Here is a 21,354-nt window from a genome sequence, read left to right on the forward strand (position 1 = left end):
GGCAAACGTCAACATCCGGCAGGTGAAGAGACTCTAGCTCTTGTTGAACCGGCGAAAACCTCATGTTTTCATCTTCATCTGCCACAATAGTACTAGGAACAGGACTACAAGGCCCATGAGGCATCACACTATCCCCGCCCCCAAGGCCCCCCTCATTCAGGGCCCCTCTCCGAGAGTCGCGGGGCCGCGGCTTGGTAGGGTAGGCCTGATGGAAGCGGCGGACTAAGTCGGGGGCATGGACTGTGGAAGCATCTTCCCAGGAGCGTTCCTCGGGGCCAAAACCCACCCAGTCAATGAGATACTGAAGGCGGTGGCGATGGAAGCGAGAATCCAAAATGTCCTGAACCTCTCCGTCCACTAGAACAGGGGCGGGGGGCGGCCGGCTCGCGTCAGGGCGTACACCATCCGCCGGAAGGAGCAGGGAACAGTGGAACTCCGGATGAATGCGCATGGAGCGCGGAAGTTGGAGTTTGAAAGTCACGGGGTTAAGTTGCGCCACCACTGGGTAGGGACCAATGAAACTGGCATCTAACTTCCGGCAGGGACGGTGGGAGGGCAAAAACCGAGTGGACAGCAGAACCCGATCTCCTACCTTGATCTCGGGGCCCGGCTGGCGATGGCTGTCAGCGTGGCGTTTGTAGTCCTCCTTGGCTGGATCCAGTTGCTGGTGCAAGAGTTCTTGTATTGCTGTGAGTTCCTGCAGCCAATCCTCCGCTGCAGGGACTTCTGAGGTTTCAATGACAGAAGGAAAGAAACGTGGATGGAAACCATAATTTGCAAAGAACGGGGTTTCTTTAGTTGAATTCTGGACACCATTGTTGTAAGCAAATTCTGATAGAGGCAATAGTGAAGCCCAATTGTCTTGTTGGTAGTTTACATAACAGCGAAGGTATTGTTCCAAAGTGGCATTGGTGCGCTCAGTTTGCCCATCCGTTTGGGGATGGTGAGCTGAAGATAAACGAGAGTCTATGCCCAATAGTTTTTGTAGTGCTTTCCAGAAACGAGAGGTGAATTGAGATCCACGGTCAGTGACCAAACTCTTGGGCAATCCATGTAGTCGAAATACATGCTGAAGGAATAAATCTGCAGTCTCTTTGGCCGTGGGGAGGCCATCGCAGGGGATGAAATGGGCCAACTTGGTAAAAAGGTCCACCACTACTAGAATCGTGGTGAATCCAAGGGAGGGTGGTAGATCAGTGATAAAATCCGCGGAGATTATCTCCCATGGGCGAGAAGGAGTGGGAAGGGGATGCAGTAGCCCTGACGGCTTCTCCCTTCGTGTCTTGGAACGCTGGCATACAGGGCAGGTATTGACATACTTCTCCACATCCTTGCGGATCTTGGGCCACCAGAAATCAAGTGCATGGTTTTAAATAGCCCAAAATGTCCTGCTGGCTTGCTGTCATGACACAGATGAAGTGCCTTTTCTCTGCCGGGGCCTGGAGGGATGTAAGCATGAGTCCTGTAGCATAGTAGCCCGTTCTTAAGTGAGAAGGGGAAACGTAGTCCTTGGCGAATCTGTTCTTGAGCCCAGGCATCTGTCTGTTGACTGGCTCTAATTTCTTGAGTGAAAAGGGATTCTGTGTTAGAGGGAGTTGGCTCAGTTGAAGTGGATTTGATGTTTCCCACTGTGAGCGTGGCAAAGTTTTCAGGTTGCAGCAAGGTGATTTGCACAAGGTCATCCAGTAGGTTTCCATGGCTGACTGGAATTCAAACCCTAATCTTTAGACTCATAGTCCAGTGTTTGGACCACTGCACTGTGCTGACTTTCACTTCTTTTTCCCCGAATCTCCAGAAATTTTTCTGAATCATCAGATTTACTAGGTGCCCTGAGTTGTGAAAACAGGGAGAAAAAATTATCTATGCTCACTTTCTTCCTATAAACAGTGTCATGCCTGACCTTTTTCTGAGATAAAGAACCTGATACAATGCAATCCTTCTTCACAGAATACTTCCTCTTCCCCTTTACAGTTTTGGTTGAATCTTTCCAGCAATACAATAACCTTGAGACAATCTATTTTCAGCTAAACCTAGAGATCAGGAAAAAAATACATTATCTCTAGTACAGCAAATGTTTTCAAAACCAAACAAACAAAAAAGGAAACTAAAATCCAAAAAGAAAAAAGAAAGAAATAACAATAAAAGATAACCTGTTACAAAAAATAAAGTTTGTAAGACCCACAACAATAAGCATTCTGACAACACAGAAGGCCAGATTTCCAAATATTTCATAATGTGACAGGTTTCAAGTAGCTTCAAGACTGTACCGACTGTTCATGCTACCAACCTAGAAATAAAATATATTTTACTTTATATAAAAGGGTGCAAATTAGTTACACAATTTTGGGGTCATACAAATGCATAAAAATAGATTGCAATGGTTTTTGAATCATTTTTCCCTTCAGCGGCTCCTACTAAAAGGTTGAAGTTATAAAATGCATTTTTATAGGCAATCAGTGCTTATTGTGCCCTGGTGGCTTAAAGAAATGAAATAGCCAAGATAGTTATGTTTGAAAAATAGCTGCTGGACATGAGTACAATAATTTCATAATACTTTCTAAGCTATTGTTCAAAGAAGAGAGTATACATAGCAATAAAAACGTCTTTGTGAAGAAACTCTATGGCCAAAGCTCAGGTTCCACAATAATACATTCATTCTTTCCTAACCTATCTATTTTCTCATTTTGAAAAGATTTAAACTGAAGTCCATCTACAGCATAAGGGAGAAATGATACAGTGTAGAAGAATATCTGCATTTGGTTGTATGAGTAGCAGTTAACCAGAGAATACTTCGTCACCATAGGCACTGCGGCCACCGTAGTCACATCTGGTAATGATACTGATTGGCGCTTACAAAGGACCTCAGGCTGGCAATGATGCCTGACAATCCTTGTATGAGGCTGGTGCACACTTAACAAAATAATGTGGGAGAAAGAAATCCCTATGTTGGAAAGTGGACTGACACTTCAGACAGCTAGAGAAATCAGATTTTCCATGCTCTCCAAACATATTTTTCCCAAAGAAAGGAAATAACCACAGCATAGAGACAGGTTATAGTCTGCCCACTGCTGAGCTAATTTTCTATTTGCAAGGAATTTTGTTGATAAGTCTACAAAGGGAAGCATTTTAAAATGGGGTTTTTTAACTTCAGTCTGAAGTACTAGTTGTTAACATACGTTATGACTTTACTTGTACATGTATGAACCACAAATTATATAGCACACATGGTAGAAAAGAAAAGCTAGTAAAATTCTGTATTATTCTACTTCAGATTGAAAGTGGAGAGGATCACATGCCTAAATGGTTTTCCATATAAAAACCCAATGTCTATTAATAAACAAGCACATCTGGGAGAAGAAAACCATGTATATGATTTGCTATCATACACAGCATACCTCATATAAATAAATACGATGGGGATCCATTTCCAAACAAATACTTTTAGCAAAAATGCCAAACAAGTAGCCCATTAAACATTCCAGGAACAAGAGAGTTAAAAGATTACTTATGCCATTTCAAATAGTTACAACAGGATCTATCAATGATAAGGATGAAGATCCCTTTACAACTGTAATAGAACTTACAGATGGTACATTATCTCATAATGAAATCAATCTGCCATATCAAAAAGCTTTAACATTTTCTCCCCATTCAGAGAATCTGATAGAGTTCAGATTAGATGTGATATAAAATTATTTGAAAGAAGATGGAGACTCAAGTTTTTTTCTGTGACAAGTGACATTTTAAAATTTCCATACAATCTTTTTCAGTTTGCTCCCTGAAAAACTGGGCACCTTATGTTCTAGAAAACCTAAATAAACTTCTGCTTATTTAGTAGAAAAATAAATAATTAAATACTAGCCTATGATAACCTTTTAAAGGGAGATAAAACAGCACTGAAAAATCTACACATGAGAATGGATATTATTAATCAACTTGCAATAGCTGTACTGCAAGAATTATCCTAATAAATTTCTAGAAAGTATGAAATTTGAACCAGGAACTTACATTCTTAAAGCTTACTTGTTTAGCCTCTATGTATAATAATTTTAATAGTGATGTTATCAAAGACTAGCTTATGGAACATGTCCAGAGGAGGGTGACCAAAATTATAAAAAGGTCTGGAAGCCAAGCCCTATGAGAAGCGACTTAGGGAACTGGGTATGTTTAGCTTGAAGAAGAGGTCAATAGAGGACATGCCATGTCCAAATCTCTGAGAGGTTGTCACATTGAGAAGGGACAAATTTGTTTTCTGTTGCTCTAAACATTAGGACACAACGCAAAATAAGTTCCACTTAACATTACGAAACATTTCCTGATGGAAATAGCTATTTTACAGTGGAATACGGTGCCTTGAAGGATGATGGAGCCTCCTTCCCAAGAGTTTTTTAAATTAGCTAGATGGCCACTGGTTAAGAGTGCTTTGACACCCAGCTGATCTCTGCCAGGAGTTCCCCAGACTCAAAGAAACACTGTATTCCCACTTTGGAATAGCCTCAGAAGCTCAAAAACTGCAGGTAGCTACTCTCAATCAAGGCTTCATTGTATCGATATCCGCCTTCGCTACATGTTAACCAGAATAATAAATTACATCCGCTTTTCACTTTCACTCTCACAGCCTGCAAAAGCTACCTCTTGCACCATTCCCTTGCAACTCAAAAACTGCCAAAAAAAAAAAAAAAAACCTTTCTGAGCCACGGATCCCCGCCAGCTTGGCCAAGGTGGCTCAGGGCCGCCTCGGGAACGAGGGGATGCGGTCCCACAAATTGCGGATATGGAATCCCCACAGTAAACCCCCGTATCTGCATCTCATGGATTTGCACCAGACCAATGCCATTTCACTCTTAAGACACTTTTGAAAACTATCTCACTTTTTGCCGCAAAGACCCCAGTTCCCCTCTCTCAAGATGAATTGGTTCCCTTTTCCATAAATTTTCTTCATGAATGAGCATAAGCAACACAACCCGAATGGTTTCCTTGCGCCTTTTATGAACTCCCAAGGTATCAGGGACCCCCTTTTCCTTCTCCTGCATGAACCCCTTGTTTTCTTGCACCATATCCCAGTTCTAGGGGAACCCCAGAAGCCTCCCGCCTGTCAGGCTGTGGGGGACCCCCGAGATACCTCATTTTGTCCCCCCATGGGAAGTGCAGGGGAGATCGAAGCCCCTTGTAGCACCTAGGATGAAACTTGCATCTGTCTCCCACCATGATGGAGATGCTGAATATCCTTTCTCCTCCGTTATGAACCCTATATATGTCTTCTATCAATTTTATTGTTTTTTATTACAATTTATGATTTCTTATAAAGTGAAGCAAGTGACCACGTTGTGAACTCTGGCCAGCATTCCTTTGACCTGGGTGCCACCAGCCAGCCCTAGGTCCACATTCTTGCTTAATGGACTTATCATGATCACCATCTGCAATAGCTCAATGGACTCTTTTGTTACACCCCTAAGCAGCGAAAGCACTGAAAATCAACACAGAGGCCAATAACAATATAATATCTTTATTAAAGCAAATAAAGTTCCAAAAGGAATTAAGCAGCAAAGTTGAAAAAGCAGTTGACCTTTCGGGAAAGATCAAAATTAGTCCAATAAGTGAAAGTCTTCTGTCCAATATTAAAGTCCAAAGTCCAGAAACCGAAACACACTCAAACTCGGATTGAGTATTGAGTGGGGAAAAGGATCAAAGAGGCAATAAGAGTTCTCTGGAGTAAATGTCCAAAAGCAGGATTTCAAAGCAAGACAGGAACTAGATGAACAGGAGCTGAAACACAGTCCAAACTTGGGCAAGGAGGTAGACCGGCGCCCGGTCTACTCAAGAGTAGCGCACCTTCAAGCCGCTTGGATTCCAAGAGCTAGAGAAGATGATGCTTCCCAGTCAGAAGTAAAGTTGACACCTCGAAGGAAAGTTCCCAGCGCAATACTTTTATTGAAGTTCATAAGCTCCCCCAAACCAGGTGCCTGACTCCCTAAAACTTCCCAAGAGAACTGAGCTTGTCACAGTCACCGCGCCAGGTGTCTGACTCCCAAATTCTTCCCAAGAGAACAGGGCTTAGCCATAGTCTCCACGCTCCGCTAATCTGGCGCTTCTCCGAAAGCTTTGTCTTTGCGATCTCTCTGTTTGGACAAAAGCCCTGTGATCAAACACTAAACCTTCCTGAGAATCTGGGAGAGTCGGCACTGTTTCAAGGGCATCCTTAATTGGCTTTGGCTCGGAGATGTCAACAGAAGGCATCTGGAAAGAAGTTGAATCTTGCTGACATGGGAGAAAACCAAAGTCTTCTTCGTCCTGGACAGTAATGGCCACAGGATCAGGGGCCAAAGGTGCCCTAGGCATCACATCTTTCTTAAGCTTCAGAGGGCAAAACCAGAACACTTATGAATTGAGCAACCTTTGGACATTTTAATTATCTTTCATGAATGGCATATCCCCTCTGCAGAGAGGCAGGTATGCTGCAGCTGTTCCAAGACAATGCCATCTTTCCTGGATCCTGAATCACCTAATCCCATCAAAATCAAAGATACTGCTGACTTTTGAACAATGGAACTGACATTGAGGTGTCAAACTCCATTCAAGGGACTTGTTATTCCAATCTTCTTATCAATAGGGCAGGTCCGGCTTGTAGGGCCCGAAGGCTCTTGCTGGTCCACTTGACAATGGACCCAATATAAGGTCACTCATTAATCCTTTCAAAAACATGTGTTTTCCCTGCTGCCACACCTCCATCTTCCCCATCGGCTAGCCAGGGAGAGGCGTCACAGGCAAGGCTCGCGCTCCCATTGGCTGAGGCGCGCGAACCCCCTGACCGCTCCTCCCGGCCTCTGATGTCAGGGATTCCCCCGACCAATCAACGTGAAGCCGGCCGGGTGTGCGGGAGCAGGAAATTCAAAAGGAAAAAATGTATAAAATGGTGATTCTTTTGTATATTGGTATACCGGTTCTTCTTGCATCCTATTGTGACCATCATCCTGCTCCAACTGGACCAGAAATAAACTAGGTGCCCTCTGCTTCGACACTTGGTGAGACTTTTTATTGGGGAATAGGAAAATTTCTATTTTGCATCTCAGGAGCTTGCCAGGTGTTGTGCAACCCTCCTTTTGTGGTCGTGTGCTGGTCTCCACTTCAGGTGAAACCTCTAAAAATCTTTGATCTCAACTTCATCCCTTACATAGGATTTCTGCTTATGTTTCATTTCAATTTAGATGAAGCCAATAATAAAAAGTTTCTTGTCACTATATAGGGTGTCCCTAAAATGTAAACATCCTTTAAAGCTTGTAGTTGCTGATGCTCAATCGTTTAGTTGTCTCCGACTCTTCGTGATCTCATGGACCAGTCCATGCCTGAGCTCCCTGTCGGCCGTCACCGCCCCCAGTTCCTTCAAGGTCAACTCAGTCACTTCAAGGATACCGTCCATCCATCTTGCCCTTGGTTGGCCTCTCTTCCTTTTTCCTTCCATTTCCCCCAGCATCGTGATCTTTTCGAAGCTTTCCCGTCTCCTCATGATGTGGCCAAAATACTTCAGCTTTGCCTCTAATATCCTTCCCTCCAATGAGCAGCCAGGCATTATTTCCTGGAGGATGGACTGGTTGGATCTTCTTGCAGTCCAAGGCACTCTCAGGATTTTCCTCCAGCACCAGAGTTCAAAAGCGTCTATTTTCCTTCGCTCAGCCTTCCTTATGGTCCAGCTCTCGCATCCATAGGTTACTATGGGGAATACCATTGCTTTGACTATGCAGACCTTCGTTGCCAGTGTGATGTCTCTGCTCTTCACTATTTTGTCAAGGTTGGCCATTGCTCTCCTCCCAAGAAGTAAACGTCTTCTGATTTCCTGGCTGCAGTCTGCATCTGCAGTGATCTTCACGCCTAGAAATATAAAGTCTGTCACTGCCTCCACGTTTTCTCCCTCTATTTGCCAGTTATCAATAGATGTAGTTGCCATGATCTTGGTTTTCTTGACGTTTAACTGCAACCCAGCTTTTGCACTTTCTTCTTTCACCTTGGTGATAAGGCTCCTCAGCTCCTCCTCGCTTTCGGTCATCAGAGTGGTATCATCTGCATACCTAAGGTTGTTAATGTTTCTTCCAGCAATTTTAACTCCTGCTTTGGATTCCTCAAGCCCCGCATGTCGCATGATGTGTTCTGCGTACGAGTTGAATAGGGAGGGTGAAAGTATGCAGCCCTGCCACACTCCTTTCCCAATCTTGAACCGGTCTGTTGTTCCGTGATCTGTTCTTACTGTGGCTACTTGGTCTTTATACAGATTTCTCAGGAGACAGACAAGGTGACTTGGTATCCCCATACCACCAAGAACATGCCATAGTTTATTATGATCCACAGTCGAAGGCTTTAGAATAGTCAATTAAGCAGAAGTAGATGTTTTTCTGAAACTCCCTGGCTTCCTCCATTATCCAGCGGATATTGGCAATTTGGTCTCTCGTTCCTCTGCCTTTTCTGAACCCAGCTTGGACATCTGGCAACTCTCGCTCCATGAACTGCTGGAGTCTGCCTTGCAGGATCTTGAGCATTACCTTACTAGCATGGGAAATAAGTGCCACTGTACGGAAGTTTGAGCATTCTTTAGCATTTCCCTTTTTTGGTATGGGGATATAAATTGATTTTTTCCAATCTGATGGCCAATCTTGTATTTTCCATATTTGCTGGCATATGGCATGCATCACATTGACAGCATCACCTTCCAAGATTTTAAACAGCTCAGCTGGGATCCCGTCGTCTCCTGCTGCCTTGTTGTTAGCAATGCTTCTTAAGGCCCATTCAACCTCACTCCTCAGGATGTCTGATTCTAATTCACTCACCATACCGTCAAAGCCATCCTCTATATTATTATCCTTACTATACAGATCTTCTGTATATTTATGTGATTTAAAATATACAGATCTTCTGTGTATTTATGTGATTTAAAATATACAGATCTTCTGTATATTTATGTGATTTAAAGGCTACATAACTACAGTAACATAGAAAAATAAAAGGGATAACAATGATTTAATCAGTTACAAATTCCAGCTTTTTTGTAAGGTAATCAAAATGCCATTCCAGCACAGCAATGCACTGCTCATATTGTGGAATCAGAGTTGCAAACTTCACTTAAAAGTTTCTCTTATAATTTCGCAACATTTCTCTCCTATTCAAATCTTTAATCCTGTTAAGTGTGTTATATATGTTGAAAAACCTGCACACACATACACCCGCTAAAATTCCAAAGTAATAAGTTAAGGCAGTATACATCTTGGGGACATCTGTACATGAGATACACAAACACAGAAAAAATGTATTTAGAACATATAAAAGTAACATGATGTCACATGTTAAAGCTGCATTACAGTATAGAGCAAAGTTAAGCATACACACTATGTATGCTATTATTCTGTCCTTTTATAAATGCTGCTGCAAGAGATTATGAACACTAAAAAATATTTTGCAAATATGCGCATTTCAGTCTGAAAAGTACATGGTAGAAATTTAGTTCATATTGGCCGTCCTTGATCTGTGTTTAAAAGATACTGTACTCTGTTTATTCTGTATTGTGTTTTATCTCTTAACAAAGCCATATACCAGTTTCGCATTACCATACAAATGTAAGATGACCTTAAACATTAAATGCAGAAGAGCCATTCAACATTTATGAAAATATAACTACTTCCTATGTTTCCATTTAAGTATCTTATAGCGAAATTGCATGATTAATTTCAAAATGTGCTTTTAACTTAAAGAAACACTGTAATAATATTTAACAATATTACCTTCATAGTTGTCTTACATAATATGTAATCGTTTACTATTTTATTAATTAATAGTGAATTGAAAGAGCCACTTCAAACATGATATGTTGCTCACACAAATATTACTTCCATATGGGGTGAAATGTCACATTCAAGTGGCTTTAACTGGCATCAGCAGGAGAAGAGAAGAAATGATAGAACTGCACTTCATGAAAGGCAGGTCAGCTATCTCTATGGTAACCAGAATATCTTATATTCCATTGGGCACAGTGCTGGGCCATGAGGGCTAGAGACCAAGTAATTTTGAGGAACACCTCGTCTGAATAGAATAGGCTTTTAACTAAGATCAGCTAGAAAGTTGAGTGGATGGGGGGGAAAACAAGGTTAAGAAGACCAATGAATCATGACAACTCTAAACCCCAAACCTTGATAGACAAAGCATTTTCTATCAGGAACACAGTACTCTTTATAAGGGAAGGGAGTGCTGTATTCCTAATCCCAACTCCATATATTTTCAATGTTGGTTCTTGTCTTGTGATAAATCTCATTCGCATATAACCGTTTGCAGCTTCTTCCACGGCACCAAATAGGCAAGGGCAAAAAAAAAAAAACCCTTCCAGTGTCTCTACATGGAGGGCCCTAACGAAAGCTAGTTGTTATTACAGCCTAACAGATGATCCAAAAAAAGAAAATGAACCATTTATTAAGACTGATATTGTTGTCAAACACAGCACCTCCACCCCAAAAGATGTATAGTTTTCAAAGGACATTAAATCAGAATGAAATAAAAGAGGCTTCCTTCCCTTTTATATGAAGTTTTTGCCACCCCACAACAGACCAGCAGCCGCCAAATCCTTTCAAAGACCATTTTCCCATTATTATTTTTACTGTAAGTTCCTTTGTGTCAGGAGTGACTTGAAAAACTGTAAGTCGCTTCTAGTGTGAGAGAACTGGCTGTCTGCAAGGATGTTGCCCAGGGGACACCCGGATGTTTTTACCATCCTTGTGGGAGGCTTCTCTCATGTCCCTGTATGGAGCTGGAGCTTATAAGAGGAAGCTTATCCGTGCTCTCCTCAGGATGGATTCGAACTGGCAATCTTCAGATCAGCAACCCAACCTTCATTAGCAATCCTGCTGGCACAAGGTTTTAACTCACTGCGCCACCGGGGGCTCCTATAAGTGCCTTAATATGCGCTGATTCATACCAACACATATCTAAGTGAGCCAAGTCTAACAGCGTAAGTCAAACGGTGTTCACTGTTTAACTTCTGCCTGACCCTGGGCAGAGGCAACAACCCAGAAATACCTCATTGTGCCTCAAGCCAAAGGTGCAGCATGGACTACATAATGGACAAATAGCACAACTGATGGGCTTATGATTTCCCATCTGATATCACTTCTGGTGTGACCCTGGCCATCAGCCAAACAGGACGTTGGACAAAGGAACTATGATCACTGTGGCATCCCAACAGACATTGTGATTGAGGTGACCACCCTCCCCCCCCCAGGACTTTGTAAAAGATAGTTCAAAAATCAAGACTTTATGTTCTATATTCCATATATTTATAGTAGAAGGTGATTGAGACTTTTTACTGGAGTTTACTGTGGATTATCCCTGCACTCTGAGGCAAGAGATAACAACTTCATGAATTGTAAAATCATGCTGCTAAAACTCCACTTTTATGAATTTCCATGCTGGGTTCTCCAGATGTTATGAACTTCGTTCTTATCAAATATTTTCAATTGTTTATATCATTCATGATTCCCCTTTAGGCAATGTAACTCACTTTTATGGATTCTCCCTTATTTCCATGAAATCTATCTATCTGCCTATATGTATTTGTACTCTTTGGGATCCCGGGAAAATATGTATTTTTCCCAGCAGGGTTTATATTCCAACTTTATTTTATTTTTCATTTTATTTCATATAATTGCCAAGTCATGAAATCAAATAGGAAATATTTTGAACTCAACCTGAACCCCAGAACCTATCCCATTTCCTATGACCCAGGCTTCCCTTCCCAAAAACAAAAGGATAATCTGCCACCGCTAAACCCAATCAAATTCAGATTGCATGGACAATATAGGGCTTGAGTCGCCGAATTCGGAGTATTGACCTAAAGGTGATTCGCCCCCAAGGCAAACATTGTCATATCTCATCCAAAGGAAAATCCAGGACACCTCAGGAAGGCGCCCTGCAGAGCCTGTCAATTATGGCTCATCACCACTCATCTTTGCTTCCACCTCTGACACCCCAAGGCATATCTAAAATCTGTATATGTGACAGAAACCCGGACATCCTTGATTGCTGCCATTAATCCCTTTAGAAATCGATCTAGCAGGAATTAATCCGATATTTCCTGCCCTGTCACTTCATTGTTTCAATAACTCCCGCCTTCTCCTTCCTGATTGGCCCGAATAGAGACAAAAGGCAGCTTCCTATTGGGCCAACAAAGCAAGGCGGTAAACGAAAGCCCGCCTCGTTCAACCTTCCAGCCTATCAACGATCAGATGGGCGGGGGAGCGGGGCGGGAAATTCAAAGGGCTGTCAGACTGAAATTTTGTATAAATATGGCTTTATTTTGACTATATGGTACCCTAGTAGACTGAATGATCACTACTAGAGTCCTCTTCAGCTGAATTGCTCAATAAAGACTCCTTGGCGGATTTTCCTTCAACTTTGGCGGACCTTCTTCATTTCGGCTTCAGGTTGTATTGCGGCTCATAATTCTCCTTTTGGCTCCGCCAAGGTCCGTTCTCTCAGGACCAGATCGGGTCTCTCCTTAAGGGCCCGATCCCCTAAAACGCGGTCGACAACAACATCTTGGGATCTTTCCTTTATTTGCCCTGCCTGAGAACGGAATTGGGAGATCATCACTCATTGTCCCTGGCATCCTGAACTCTACATTTACATAATCTTGTCGTCCATGCCCAGACATAGTCTTCGAAACTACAATCTAAGCCCTCCAAATATGGATTATGCTTCCTGGGGACTTCCCTCCACTCAAGTAAAACCCCCAACTGGCTGATTGGCCACCCCATTGCTTCTCCGCCTGGCAAGTTCTATCCAGTTTATGCAGTGGCTCAGCTCCCTGCTCTGTGTTAGTCGAAGACTGGAGTGTGCTCCCATCCCTTGAGGCTGACATTTTTGTAGGCTCCCAGATTAATTTCCTCTTTTTGATGATTGGTGATGTCAACCAATTGAGGAAGTGTAAAACTGAAGACAGGACCTTGAACCCCAGATGTCTCTTTATACCTATTGCTTCTTGGAGAGAAAGGAAGAACCACTGCAGAGGCTTGACATGGAAGCAGGCCCAGAGTAGATATTCTATTGTGGATATCATCAGTCCTCGCAGGTGGAGCAGATGAGACAGACTCAAGTTGTTGACTTCTTTATTTTGGAGATGGCAATAGTGATGGCATGGACATATATGGAAGTGGCATATGTGGAAGTGATACCAACCCTGTCATGGCCCCAGGGTACTTACCTTTCTGAGATGGGAGTAGGAAAACCTTTCTTAACGTTGATCATGAAGATATGCTAGTTTGAGGAACTGGGTATCATGTAGGCCCTTTTCAGAAAGGTTGAACAAATCAACAGAACAAATATGCAGCCGTATTATTTATTTTTATCTCGCTTTTCTCCTATGGGTGGGATTCAAATAACTTCCTCCAGTGGGCTACCAGAGCCACATGATTTTTGTGAACATTTCAAGCCAGATGACAGTCCAAACTGGAGAGCCTTGAACTGGTAGTGATACTTCCCATACTCAAAAGGCAGAAAATGGCAATGGAACCAGTCAACTGGGATGTGAAGGTACATTTCCTGTAGATCCAATGGTGACAGGAGGTCTCCCAGTTGGAATGGCTCTGATGTGCTTGAGTATCTCTATGCTGAAGTGTCATTTCTTGATGGGACAATTTGCCCCTGACGTTTGAATGGCTAAGTGTCATTCCTCTTCAGCATGAGAAAGAAAACGCAGTAACAAGCACTGGCCCTTTGTAAGAACACTTCTGATGGCTTCTAGCAGGAGTCACTGTTTTGAATTTTGGGGACTTGATGAACATCTCAAGTGGCCTGTAGGAGAACTCTATCTGGTATGTGTGCCTGAGAGTGTGCAGCACTTAGCAGTCCAATGTGGAACCTTCTCACACATGAACAAACTCATGAAGCCTGCCTCCTACAGAGGACGGTTCCTTAATTGCCCTCTGTTGTTGAATTGAGGGCAGCTCACAACCCCCCTCCCCCCCCCCCCCCAGGCATGTCCTGATGCTTTGGGGTCACTAATGTAGAAAGAACTGACAGCTGCTTCCACACGATGACTTAGTAAACAAAAAAGTTCTTATCTTCAGACAAGATGCCAGTCTTGTTCTCCAGACGTTGCAGCAACAATATACCTCTGGCAACTCCAACTTGGACAAATCAGCTCAGCAACTCCAGCTCAGCATTCAAAGTTCAACCAACCTCCAACCTCGAATAGCATGATGTACTCAGTCTCTTTTAGTAGTACTCCATCTCCCACAGGTGGCTTGATTGCTGCTGGCCATAGTGTTTGGTCATGATCCTTACAATCACTTACCCATTTTCACTTAAGAAATGATATAAAACTCTGACACTAGAAGTACACAAGGAATCCTGCCCCTACCTATTGTGATTCTTATAATCTCTCCTCCATCCCTTGTTATAGTACCCAAGGAGGTGGCTACTTTTGGGAGCTCAGCACAGGTAGCCTGAGCCCCAACATGTAAGTCTTCCCATCAGCTACTATCACCTCTGCAAGGCAGCATGTGAGCAGTTAAGGGGTTGGGCACATTTTAGTTACCGATATTTTCCGTTTTCAGTAGCTTGCTGGCCAGAGACAAGACCCAACAGGCAAAATCTCTTTCCACTCCTCTGGGCCCATACTAACTGAGATACAATTAATGGCAACAATTGACAGAGCTTGTCAGTTGTGAAACCCTACCAATGGAAGACTCACTGTAAGCAAATAGTTCCTAAACAACAATCTTTTCTAAGTAATAAGAAAATAATTAATAATAAATTAATTGGTTAAATGCTGCCCCAGAGTGTGATTAAGTAGACTGGTTGGCTATCTGTAAGGAGTGCTTTGAATGTGTGTTCCTGCATAGCAGGGGGTTGGGCTGGATGGCCCTTGTGATATCTTCCAACTCTAGAATTTTATGACTGCATAATCCCAATAAAGGAAGGAGATAACATTGTGACAGAGTATCTTTGTAGAGCAGTTTGACTTTAAAATTCTCACATAAAAACAAAATGAGAATATTGAGATTCTTAATTTCTGTCAACTACATATTTATGATTATATGCAAGTTATGTTGTCAAAACTGACTTAGCTTATGATAAATATACACTCAATTTCCAGTGCAATTTCAGCTCTTCAACACAGGTATTTCTTGAAAGTATTCACACTGACTATGCTATTACAGTAAAACAAATAGAAGTGTTTCATTTCAAGCCTCAAACAAGAAATATTAAGCAGATGTTAATTAACCTCAAAGAGTATATGCAGGATTTGAAATTAGTCCAAACAATGTCCTAGCTGAAATCTGAGGACTTACAAAATGAGCTATCAAGGCCTATTAGCACATGGCTAATGGTTTGGGCACTTGAAGAAGTGACCTTAAAGTCTTTATTCTGACCCAGGTTTCACAAATGGGGCATAAGATTGACCCTCGCCCAATATAATCGGCAAAGGACCTAAAAAATGTATCTCTCTGTTATGTGAAACCACAGCCTTACTTACTCAGGCATGTTCACTTAGAAAATAAGTGAAGGTCCACTCAAGCGTCACATCAGGGTTAAAGGTTGCTGTGTAAATCCTTTTCAAACATCAGCCTCAGCACCATGTCAGCATTTGTCTTACACTAATATTATATCAAAATGCAATTCTCATGACTTTTAAAGGATCTAGGTTATATCTTAAGAAATCATTGTAATTTAGACACAGGTTTTACCTTAAATCATCAGGAAGATTTTAATGCTTTCAGTTTTAAATTCTATTTTTAAACCAAATGTTAATGGAATCAGAGCCCATAATCCTTTTTAAATTATATATGTGTGTGTGTTTTACAATGTATCGTAAGATTTCTAGGCAGTTTAACCTCTTCATTTTTACCAGAAGAATCAAAGAGAAAGGCAGACTAACAGACCCTCATAATGGGCCTTCAATATTGCTTTAGTTCTGGATTCCTGTATGGTGAGAAAGTAATAATAATAATAAAAATTATAATAATAATTTTATTTATAACCCACCCTCGCTCCCTGACGGAAAAAAGATATTCAATATCCCATACAGTATAAAATAACATCTTAAATTAACATTTAAATAAAATTAAAAACATATAAAAATAATCCTCGACAAGCAAATGGACTATGGCCTCATAAAATGCATTTAGCAGTTAAGTTCTGATTAAAAACAGGAGCATGAAATCTAAGAATATAAAATGACAAGTGACACTACAAATAGATGGATGCTAGCAGGGTGATCAATCAGATAGGAGCCATGAAATATTACTCAGCTTCCTCTCCATAAGCTAATGTACACAGGTATGTTTTAATAGCTTTTTAAAGGAGAGGAATGAAGGGGCAGTTCTAACCTCCTTAGGGAGGGAGTTCCAGAGAAAAGGCGCGACTATGGAGAAGGCCGTCTTTCTCGTCCCCACCAGCCACGCTTGGGACGGGGGTGGGATCGAGAAGAGGGCCCCTCCAAAGATTGCAATGGCTGTGTAGGTTTATATGCGGAGATGCGGTTCCTCTGGGCCCTAACTGTTTAGGGCTTTGTAGGTAATGATCAGCACTTTATATTTAGCCAGGAAGGAGACCAGCAGCCAGTGGATCTGACACAACATGGAGTAGTTCACTCCCTGTGCACTGCTCTGGTTAGTAACCTGGCTGCTGATCTCTGAACCAAATGAAGCTTTTGAATTATCTTCAAAGAGAGCCCCACATAGAAAGCGCTGAAGTAATCCAAGTGGGATGTGACTAAGGCATGGACTACCATGGTCAGATCTGGCGTCTCAAGGTACAGGCACAGCTGGTGCACATTTTAATTGTGCAAAGGTGCTCCTGGCCACCGCCGTCACCTGGGGCTCCAGGGTCAACGATGAGTCCAGGAGCACCCCCAGACTATGAACCTGCATCTTTAGGAGGATTATGGCAACATCCAACACAGGCTGTAATCCCACATCCTGGTCCGTCTTCCAACAGACCAGGAGTATCTCTGTCTTGTCAACTATCCAGTCCATTAATGATGACAGGCACCGGTTCAGGATCAGGACGACATCCTTGACTTTAGGGGGAAAGGAGTAATAGAATGGACTAAATAACTCCTGAAGTTCTTTCTATATGTTTCTATTAACTACACAGATTAGAGATCTTCGGTTTCCACATAATGTCTAATACATAATGCTTAGGGATGACCAAATGTTCTGGGTCCAGGGAATAATTTCCTGCTCTGAAATCCTCCAGGGGGTTACATGGGCTGCAGGAAAGACTGCCAGACTGCCAACCCACAGTGACTGGATACCTTCTTCTAGTTTTATAAGATGTATAATTTTTTGATGTTAAACAGTGCTAGGGTGTATGCTGAAACATATTTAAAAGGCAAATTACTACTCCTGGAGACCTCCAGAATAGGCAATTCAGACCAACCCACTCTTTTTTAAATAAGAAAAAGAGCAATTGAGGAAGTAGGAATGGTTTGTGCATAAAATACATAAGTTTGTGCAAAAGATTATGTGTTTTACTGCATTGAACGATTTCCCTGAATACTTCAGGATGTACAAACATCAAGTGAAATTAGTGCAGAATTATTTCCTTTTCCAACCTGAAAAGAAAACTGAAGAAATTGTCTTTGTGTAATGTCAGTCTTAAGGGTGCACACATTTTGCCCACCCCTTATCTACCTAAACATTTCAGACTCCTATTGGGGCACTGCACTAGCATAAAAGCTGATGGACAACTAGATGCATTTTCCGGGAGACTATACAACTGCTGTCCCAGATGCAGACAATTGTTTCACAAACATCTCCCCAGCCTTAATTCTCTTTGTAACTTGGAATCAGCTGTTTAAAAACGAGTAAACTCAAGGCTGTGGTGTCTGTTATGTCCTTGGGTTCTGAGCTACACAAATGAGGTTCCATCAAGCTGGCACTCACCAGAAACATTACAGTACAGTTTTCCTCGGTCTAAAGGATGAGAAGAGCTGGAGTTCAACACGTATTAATGGTGTCCAATTTAGAAACATGCACCAAATGGGTGCTGAAATTTGTTGATGACTTGACTATGACTTGACTCAATAATGTGGTCATATTTTAATCAATCATAATCCAACAATTAGATGATAAATTAACAATAATTAATGATGAGTAATATAATTAACAACTACACCTTACAGACACTTCTGAAGTATGGATGCTACAATGAGCAAAGAATATGAGACTTACTTGAATACATAGGAAGACATAGGAAGTGGGAACATAGTTAAGATACAAGTTTTATAAAGATTTTGTGTGTGTTTTCTACACCATAGTACTTGTATGGGAAGGGGCAACCTTCTAGTCATGATTAAGAGATTATACAAGCTTCAGTAGTTAATGCACTCCTTATTCTTCAAATTGTTTACCTGTTTGCATAGTTTGCCTATCTCTAGTTAAGTTTCATATTTCATTGCATAACAACACTTTGTGTATGTTAACCATGGTTAGTTGAAATTAGTTTGCGATCTTCGCAAGGAGTACTTTTACCCACTGTAATCTAAAGCTAACCATGGTACAGCCATGATATAGCATAAAATAAGCACTGGACATAAAGGATAGTAAAAGATTCATGTCATAGAAAAAAGAATAAGGGATATAGGAGTGTATAAGCTCATCTAACTCCTTTTAATCAATAATTAATGCGGGGACATGAGAGGAGCCTCCCACAAGGATGGTAAAACATCAAAACATCCGGGCATCCCCTGGGCAACGTCCTTGCAGACAGCCAATTCTCTCACTCCAGAAGCAACTCCGGTTGCTCCTGACACGAAGAAAAAAAAATCAACAATTATATACTACAGAACAAGTCTAAATCAAGTCATTATGTCTGAGATCCAACAGTACCCTCCCAGAGCATAGTTATATTGGGCTTCTCTTTCTACCTTCAGGACAATGAAGTTTGATAAAACCTGGATGTACTCTCATATCCAATTAGAGGCCAGGCGAGAATTGGGGCATCTATATAGGATCCAGATACAGTTGTACAGCTGGTAGGAAATAACAGCTATCATTGTCCTGGTTGTTCAGTGAACACAGTGTAATCTAGTGTCTAATGAAGTTCCAGTAGGGCAAGAACTGTTTCATCCTCTCTGCTAAACAACTGTGGCCAGACATTGCCTGGACTTCCCTGCCCTCCCCTGGTCAGTAATTGGTAATGAAACCTCACCCTAGCATTGTTAAATTGTTTTTTCAATAATCACAAGGAAATTGTGTACTGCAAAGTTCCAACAAATACTTAACCATTTGTTACAACAGCATATCTCAACTACAGGATTTCAGCCAAGAATGGTTTTGAATAGTGACTGAGGTTTCCATAGGAAGTCAGTTCCCGAGATACTGAGATAGAAGTGTTTTCTTGAACAAAACTGCTTTTAGAAAATGTGAATGTATTATACCTACTTTGATATTCCAGGTGTGCTGAAGAAAGATTTAAGATGAAGCACAATTATTTCAGAAGAAGGTTGCTTGGAAGAACTAAGGAGATTGTGATCAAATAGGTGTAATCAGAGGAGGAAAAGGAGAGATTTAAATTAACCAAGCAACAGCTGTGGCTCACATGGATACAACTTGGGGCAGGGCCGCCACAGCTGAAAGCCCTGCTCCCCTAAAGAGTATGTAGAATATTTCCTATGCCTTAACCAAAAAATAGGAGAAATCAAATTTAAAATGATTTACAGTTGTACACTTGGCTAAGACAGGGTTAGAGAACTGAATAGCTGCAAAAATCCCTTTCTGCAGGAGGCTACCACTAGATCTAGTAAGTAGTGTTATCAAGCAACACTGAACCAGGAGTACTTTTTACACTGATTGGAGAGTCTGGTAAGATCTTGGTTCCTGTTGAGTATTTGTCAGGTGCTCAGTATGTTTGTGAAATTGGAAATGGTTTCCAATGTGTGCTTCACATGAATCCGATTACACTCTGGTCCATCAAGGAGTCCCCCAGGATACCGTTGGGCTCATAATTTCAAGCATTCTTTCTGCTTCCTGTAGGCATGTCAATTCGAACCATCAAAACTGTGCAGATTTTATTTGAGGATAAAAGGGCACAACATTTCTATTAGTTTGATTTGGAAAATCCAGGGTATTTTTGGAAAACAAACCCCTATAAAACCATAGACTGTTATAGAAGTAGTTGGGAACATTTATCAGTAGACAAAAAAAATCAATTTTCTTTAGCTACAATAGACATACCATTTTATAGAAGTCTCATGAAACATATTAAGAAAATACACACAAAAACCCATCAGGGAAATATGAAAAGTGAATTAAAATATTAAAATCATGACATGGTTATCAAGGACGAGTACAAAGGGGTTAATCTTAGGTTAATGGACATCTACCTTCCTCCACCACCACACATAAACATGCACAAGGTCATAGTCATTTCAATATGACATAATCAGACATATATACAGAGTTTTATGTATTTGCACCAATAGACATAGCAAGTCTCCCTTATTAACAATCCTAAAAGCACATAACATATCTTCTTAGTGAACTGGCCTAACACTAACCCTCTATTTGTAAATACAGTAGAGTCTCATTTATCCAAGCCTCGCTTATCCAAGCCTCTGGATTATCCAAGCCATTTTTGTAGTCAATGTTTTCAATATATCGTGATATTTTGGTGCTAAATTCGTAAATACAGTAATTACAACATAACATTACTGCATATTAAACTACGTTTTCTGTCAAATTTGTTGTATAACATGATGTTTTGGTGCTTAATTTGTAAAATCATAACCTAATGTGATGTTTAATAGGCTTTTCCTTAATCCCTCCTTATTATCCACGATATTCGCTTATCCAAGCTTCTGCTGGCCCGTTTAGCTTGGATAAGTGAGACTCTACTGTACTTTCATGATGATAACAACTTAGGTACAACTAAGGGAATTTAATATATATGCAAATACGCAAATAAGTCTTTATTAATCACAAACATGTCACTTAAATCCTTCCAAATACAATAGTGACAGAGCACACAATTTTAGTTCTATGTACAACAGAAATGGGATATTTTCCCCTTTGTAAATACCAACATATCCTACTTCAAAGTGAGAATCTTCCAGAGACCCTTTCATGTTGTAGAATTATAACAGTACTGTTACATTATCTGGACTGAGGCCACTAGGGGGCGTTAGAGAGAGAAAGAGAGTCCATTTTCTGGGGGTGAAGGGTGGGTTGAAGGAGGAAAACCATTTTCTCCTGTCTTCCTGTAATTCCTCCCACCCATGTCCCCATCATGAAAACAACTCCCATTTATGATATGGGAAGAGGGTAGGGGACATAACCAGCGAAAACAGGAAAATGGTTTTCCTCCTCCAACTCTCTC

General features: G+C 41.3%; 1 protein-coding gene across 11 annotated transcripts in view; it reads right to left on the bottom strand.

Moving 5' to 3' along the window:
• camkmt (calmodulin-lysine N-methyltransferase) overlaps positions 1-21,354 on the bottom strand; it is a 796,752-nt gene that overhangs the window by 717,693 nt on the left and 57,705 nt on the right. The gene's annotated exons all lie outside the window — the stretch shown is intronic.

Source organism: Anolis carolinensis, chromosome 1, assembly GCF_035594765.1.
Source record: "Anolis carolinensis isolate JA03-04 chromosome 1, rAnoCar3.1.pri, whole genome shotgun sequence".
In the NCBI taxonomy this organism is placed as follows: domain Eukaryota; kingdom Metazoa; phylum Chordata; class Lepidosauria; order Squamata; family Dactyloidae; genus Anolis; species Anolis carolinensis.